General features: G+C 48.3%; 1 protein-coding gene across 3 annotated transcripts in view; it reads left to right on the forward strand.

Annotated features, from left to right (window-relative positions):
- The first annotated feature begins 771 nt into the window (after positions 1 to 771).
- Positions 772 to 6,490, forward strand: part of chd7 (chromodomain helicase DNA binding protein 7) — a 64,457-nt gene continuing 58,738 nt past the window's right edge. For all 3 annotated transcript variants that reach the window (XM_046862479.1, XM_046862480.1, XM_046862481.1), the window contains exon 1: positions 772 to 1,131. The gene's annotated coding sequence lies outside the window, so the exon portion shown is untranslated. The remainder of the gene's footprint in view (positions 1,132 to 6,490) is intronic.

Genomic DNA, 6,490 nt, shown 5'->3' on the forward strand with positions numbered 1-6,490 from the left:
CGCAGCGAGTCACCAATCAGGATCGAGCGCACGCTCTGTTTTACACGTGTTCTGATTGGTGAATCTACTGATCACCAACATACAGTTCAGCATCAAGCAGAACATTTAGAGAGGAATAAATGATGAAGAAACTCCAGACTCGAACTCACCACCACACACGTGACCTCATTTACATGATTTTATTTTGAAGAAGGTTTTGTGTTTATGATCATTGTAATAGAAATCAATCAGTGTTTGAGTCTTTAATATCATTCTATTGATAAAAATGATCATAGGAACATTATAGTTATAATAAATTATAGAAATTGGAAACTTAAGTACATTTGAAGGCAAAAACTTTTATACTTTTACTCAAGTGAAAGTTTGAAAGGAGACTTTTTACTGTGTCTCAACTTTTACTCAACTACATGCTTTATGTACTTTGTCCACCTCTGCTCAAACTCTTTATCTCTGTGAAGCTGCTTTGAGAAAATGTCCACTGTTAAAACACAACAGGAATCAGACTGAAGTGAAGTGAGGGTTTCATCAAAGGGAGATGTTTTCTGGTGTGTTCGGACTTTACAGAAATAATCATATAAAATAAACAGAGTAAAATGATGGTGTAAACTGGCAACCCGGTGACTGATAGTGTGATAGGGGAAAGAGGAGGAGGGGTGGGCGGGGCTATAAAGGGAGGGGAGGGTTAAGAGGTGGGTAATGGGGTAATGGGTTTAAGGGGGGGGGGGGCAGACCTGTGAGAGGAGGAGAGCGCCGTTACGTCACAAAGAATCCGCGAGGTCACTCAACACCCCCCACCACCACCCCGTGCGCGCTCCGGTGTTATCTGCGCGCCTCTCACGTGAACGCGCTCCCTGCCTGTTGGAAGGTGCGCGCGTCCGGCCGCTCGCTCGAGATACAGAGAAAGAGAGAAAGAGGAGTTGGTGCGTGTGCGCGAGGACGGAGAGAGTGTGAGACGACACCGGGACCGGGATTTTTTTGGGGGGTTTCGTACGGGATAAAAAGTGAAATAAAGCCGGGCTCGAGCTCGGGGTGGAGAACAGAGGCTTCCGGCGAGCAGTTTACACCGAGAAAACGGCGGAAATTCGACGCTGTTGAAGCGGGACAGAGCCCTGTGGAGTTTAAATCCGTGAGGTGAGAAAGCCGCTCTCTCTCTCTCACACACACACACCGCGCCGAGGAGACGAAACACACACACACACACACACACACACACACACGGTAAGTAATTTCCTCGGGTTTTCGATGGAAGTCGGTGTCCTGTCCCCGCGCGCTGAAGCTCCGACCCTGAGGTGCCGAGGACGCGCTCCACTCATTCATCCGCGCTCCTGTACGGTGAGGTGAAGCGGCTTCACCGCGGGACTTTACACGAGTTTTACCCTCAAACCTTAAGCTCCGGTCGTCGCTTTATCCCCCCGTGTTTACTTCACCACTCCGGGGATTGTAGTTTATTATATTACAACTTTCTGTGTTCCATCGTGACTCCCAACTCCCGGGTTAGCATTAGCATGTTTAGCCCGTCCACCTTTTCCTTTATTGTACAGGATAATTAGTGCTGCTTCACTTCAGAGGGTAATAATAATAATAATAATAAGCTGTAATACAACCGGATTTAAAACGTACACACTGTTTAAAGATTCACCGCAGAGTTTGTACATCTGGTGTGTGTGTGTGTGTGTGTGTGTGTGTGAGAGAGCTGCGTGTTGGCTAGCGCAGGCTAACTCCGCACTACACGAGGTGAGGAGCTCGGAGTGACCGAGGGTCCACAAAGCACTGGGGGAAAACACCTCATATCCCGGAGCAAACCGCAGAGAACCCCCCCCACCCCCTGGAGCGGCTCCGGGTGGTTCGGGTCGTGTTCCGCGTGTGGAGAGTTTTTGTTTCCTGGTTCTGAGTAAGACTGTGGGCTGGGGAAGTGTCCGAGGACAGGACAATGCCGTGTAAAGAAGGTTCCTCTGGAGGCCAGATGGTCAGTCTCTGTGGGGGATTGTTCCTGAACTTCTCGTGCAGCACGGCACCACCACAACCCGGGGTTCAGCACCTGGCGTGTGTGACCGGTGGAGTGCTGCTGGAGCGGAACCGTGTGTCGGTGTGGTACCGTTTGTGTGTTTGGTGTATCAGATCGTATAAAGTGTGTGTGTGTGTGTAAATGCTAATAAGGTGCTGGACCTACTGGCTTGTATCCTCATTGTCTCGTCACTCCATGCTAACAGGCTACAAGCTAACGCACGCAAGCGCCAGCACTAAAAAGTTCAATAATTTTCTTAAACCGCGTCACTGAACACAATTCAGCAATATTACAACAATCTTACACTCCTCTGTGTGTGTGTGCGCGCGCGCCTGGTATCAGGGTGATTATACATATCTTATTTCCATCACGGGGACACATCTCTCTCTCTCACTCACTCTCTCTCCCACACTCTCTCCCACTCTCTCTCTCACTCTCACACACTCTCTCTCTCTCTCTCTCTCTCTCTCCTCTCACACTCTCACACACACACACACACACACACACACTCTCTCACTCTCACACTCTCTCCTCTCTCTCTCTCTCTCTCTCTCTCTCTCTCTCTCTCACACACACACACACACACACACACACACACACACACTCTCTCTCTCTCTCTCCTCTCTCCTCTCTCTCTCTCTCTCTCTCACACACACACACACACACACACACTCTCTCCTCTCTCTCTCTCTCTCCTCTCTCTCTCCCTCTCACACTCTCTCCTCTCTCTCACTCTCTCTCACACACACACACACACACACACACTCTCTCTCTCTCTCTCTCTCACACTCTCTCTCTCTCTCTCTCTCTCTCTCTCTCTCTCACACACACACACACACTCTCTCTCTCTCACACTCTCTCTCACACTCTCTCTCACTCTCTCTCTCTCTCTCTCTCTCTCACACACACACTCTCTCTCACTCTCTCTCACACACACACACTCTCTCTCTCACTCTCTCTCTCACTCACTCTCTCTCACTCTCTCTCTCACACACTCTCTCTCTCTCACACACACTCTCTCTCGCCTCGCTCTCACACTCTCTCTCGCCTCGCTCTCACACACTCTCTCTCTCACACACACACTCTCTCTCTCTCTCTCTCTCTCTCTCTCTCTCTCTCACACACACACACTCTCTCTCTCTCTCTCTCTCGCGCGCTCTTTCTCTCACACACACTCTCTCGCCCTCTCACACACTCACTCTCTCACTCTCACACACTCTCTCGCTCACACACACTAGCTGTAAAACCTGCTCCATCTTTTTAATTTGTATTCAGTTAACCTGTTTTTTTTGCTGTGTGTTAGAAAGGAAGAAATGACTTAATTAATAAATGCGTCAAGTGAAGGAGCTGTGTGTTTCACTCAACATGGCATCTCTTTAGCGTGTGTGTGTCCACTCATGGAGCAGATATGAAGCCGTGTGTAAATGAGAGGAGAGAAAGAGAGAGAAAGAGAGAGAGCGCTTGTTTGCTAGTTGCACACACGAAATAGGACAATGTTGGGAGAGAAAGCCGTGTGTGTGTGTGTGTGTGTGTGTGTGTGTGTGTGTGTGTGTGTGTGTGTGTGTGTGTGAGCTCCAGTACATGCAGTAAGTCTCTGTGATGAAGGTTGTTATTGGGGTGTACAGTGTGTGGTGTCTGATCCTGCAGATTACACTCAGGGACTTGGTCTGAGTAAAGTCCGATTTTAATCAAGTCCATCATTTCCCATTCAGTGCATTTTTATAATCTAACTGTTAGAGCCCTGGAGTGTGTGTGTGAGATCCAGTGTTAAGAGGATAGGTGTTATACTGGTTGCTTGCTGTATTATTGGTGTGATTTATTTAAATACAATATTTTCTATTCCGTAATATAAAAAGTATCAAACACAAGGGTTCAATAATCAGGAATTTATCAAAATGAAGTCATAAATACATTCAAATGAATCGGATGTGTGTGGAAGCTGGACTGAAATGAGTTAATTTGTTGATAACCCAAGCTTGTTGCTGTAGACTGGTTGTGTTTGAATGAGAAGAGGAACTGTTTTACCCACACACACCCACATGATGGTGGTTTTCTGAGCTGTACTATGGATGTGAAGCTCTGAGATTGAGTAGATGTGGCTCACACTGAGACATGTGTGTGGTTTATTTTATGTCAGTCTCCTCCTCCTAAAGCCTAGTGACAAAACAAGTGGCCTTTTCCTTCTCACTGATCCTCCCCCTGTAACATCCCCTCATCCTCCTCCCTCCTGTCTCTCTGTCTCACTCTCCTCTTATCTCTGTTCTCTTATCTGACTCACTCTCACCACATTATATTATTCTCCAAGGGGACAGGGCTTTGCTCTCATTCATACTCTTTCTCTTGTCTGTGTCTCTCCACTCATGCTCACACACACAGCTTCAGATTCTCACAACAGGTTTGAGAGATCAGGTGGGGGGAGGGGGATTTCCCAGCGTTTTTATTCATTTTACACACACTGACTTTTTCACACACACACAAAGTTCCTGTATTTTTCTGAATGATGGAATGGAGAAACGGTTGCAATGGCAATTTAAGCCTCTATGCAGATTCAGTGACGATAAATAGATACCCATCCCCACCTCTGCTAACTTATCTCTCTCTTTCTCTCCCTGTCGGACCAGTCTATCTCTGGACCCGTCTCTCTCTCTTTTGGACCAGCGTTTTTATTTCTGTCCGACATGTCTCTTTCTCTGTCTGACCTGTGTCTGGTGGACCTGTGTCTCTGTCGGACCAGTCTCTCTCTCTCTCTAATGGACCAGTGTCTGTCTCTGTCGGACCGGTCTCTATTTCTGTTGGACAGAAAGGGCTGTGTCTATCGGACCTGTCTCTCAATCTCTCTCTCTGTGTCGGACCTGTCTCTCTTTATCCTGGTGTCTGGCGGCTCTGTCTGTCCTTGTGGATTGCACACATGCGTTTTTACGGTGGACTGTGTGTGTGTGTGTTTACTGTGGACTGTGTGTGTGTGTGTGTGTGTGTGTGTGTGTGTGTGTGTGTGTGTGTTACGTGGACTGTGTGTGTGTGTGTGTTTACGGTGGACTGTGTGTGTGTGTGTGTTTACGGTGGACTGTGTGTGTGTGTGTGTGTGTGTTTACGGTGGACTGTGTGTGTGTGTGTGTGGTTACTGTGGACACTGTGTGTGTGTGTGTGTGGTTACGTGGACTGTGTGTGTGTGTGTGTGTGTTACGGTGGACACTGTGTGTGTGTGTGTGGTTACGGTGGACACTGTGTGTGTGTGTGGTTACGGTGGACACTGTGTGTGTGTGTGTGGTTACGGTGGACACTGTGTGTGTGGTTACGGTGGACTGTGTGTGTGTGGTTACGGTGGACACTGTGTGTGTGGTTACGGTGGACACTGTGTGTGTGGTTACGGTGGACACTGTGTGTGTGGTTACGGTGGACACTGTGTGTGTGGTTACGGTGGACACTGTGTGTGTGGTTACGGTGGACACTGTGTGTGTGGTTACGGTGGACACTGTGTGTGTGGTTACGTGTGACACTGTGTGTGTGGTTAGTGGACACTGTGTGTGTGTGTGTGTGTGTGTGTGTGTGTGTGTGTGTGTGTGTGTGTGTGTGTGTGTGGTTACGTGGACACTGTGTGTGTGTGTGTGTGTGTGTGTGGTTACGGTGGACACTGTGTGTGTGTGTGTGTGTGTGTGTGTGTGTGTGGTTACGGTGGACACTGTGTGTGTGTGGTTACGTGGACACTGTGTGTGTGTGGTTACGGTGGACACTGTGTGTGTGTGTGGTTACGGTGGACACTGTGTGTGTGTAATTCTGTGACACTGTGTGTGTGTGTGTGTTACGGTGGACACTGTGTGTGTGTGTGTGGTTACGTGACACTGTGTGTGTGTGTGTGTTACGGTGGACACTGTGTGTGTGTGTGTGTGGACACTGTGTGTGTGTGTGTGTGTGGTTACAGTGGACACTGTGTGTGTGGTTACAGTGGACACTGTGTGTGTGTGTGTAATTCTACAGTGGACACTGTGTGTGTGTGTGTGTGTGTGTGTGGTTACAGTGGACTGTGTGTGTGTGTGTGTGTGTGGTTACGTGACACTGTGTGTGTGTGTGTAATTACAGTGGACACTGTGTGTGTGTGGTTACAGTGACACTGTGTGTGTGTGTGTGTGTGGTTACGGTGGACTGTGTGTGTGTGTGTGTAATTACAGTGACACTGTGTGTGTGTGTGTGTTTACAGTAGACTGTGTGTGTGTTACAGTGGACTGTGTGTGTGTGTATGTGTGTGTGTATTTACAGTAGACTGTGTGTGTGTGTGGTTACGGTGGACAGTGTGTGTGTGTGTGTGACTGTGTGTGTGTTACGGTGGACTGTGTGTGTGTGTGTGTGGTTACGGTGGACTGTGTGTGTGTGTGTTTACGGTGACTGTGTGTGTGTGTGTGTTACGGTGGACTGTGTGTGTGTGTGTGTGTGTGTTTACGGTGACTGTGTGTGTGTGTGTGTGTGTTACAGTGACTGTGTGTGTGTGTG

Source organism: Silurus meridionalis, chromosome 12, assembly GCF_014805685.1.
Source record: "Silurus meridionalis isolate SWU-2019-XX chromosome 12, ASM1480568v1, whole genome shotgun sequence".
Classification (NCBI taxonomy): Eukaryota; Metazoa; Chordata; class Actinopteri; order Siluriformes; family Siluridae; genus Silurus; species Silurus meridionalis.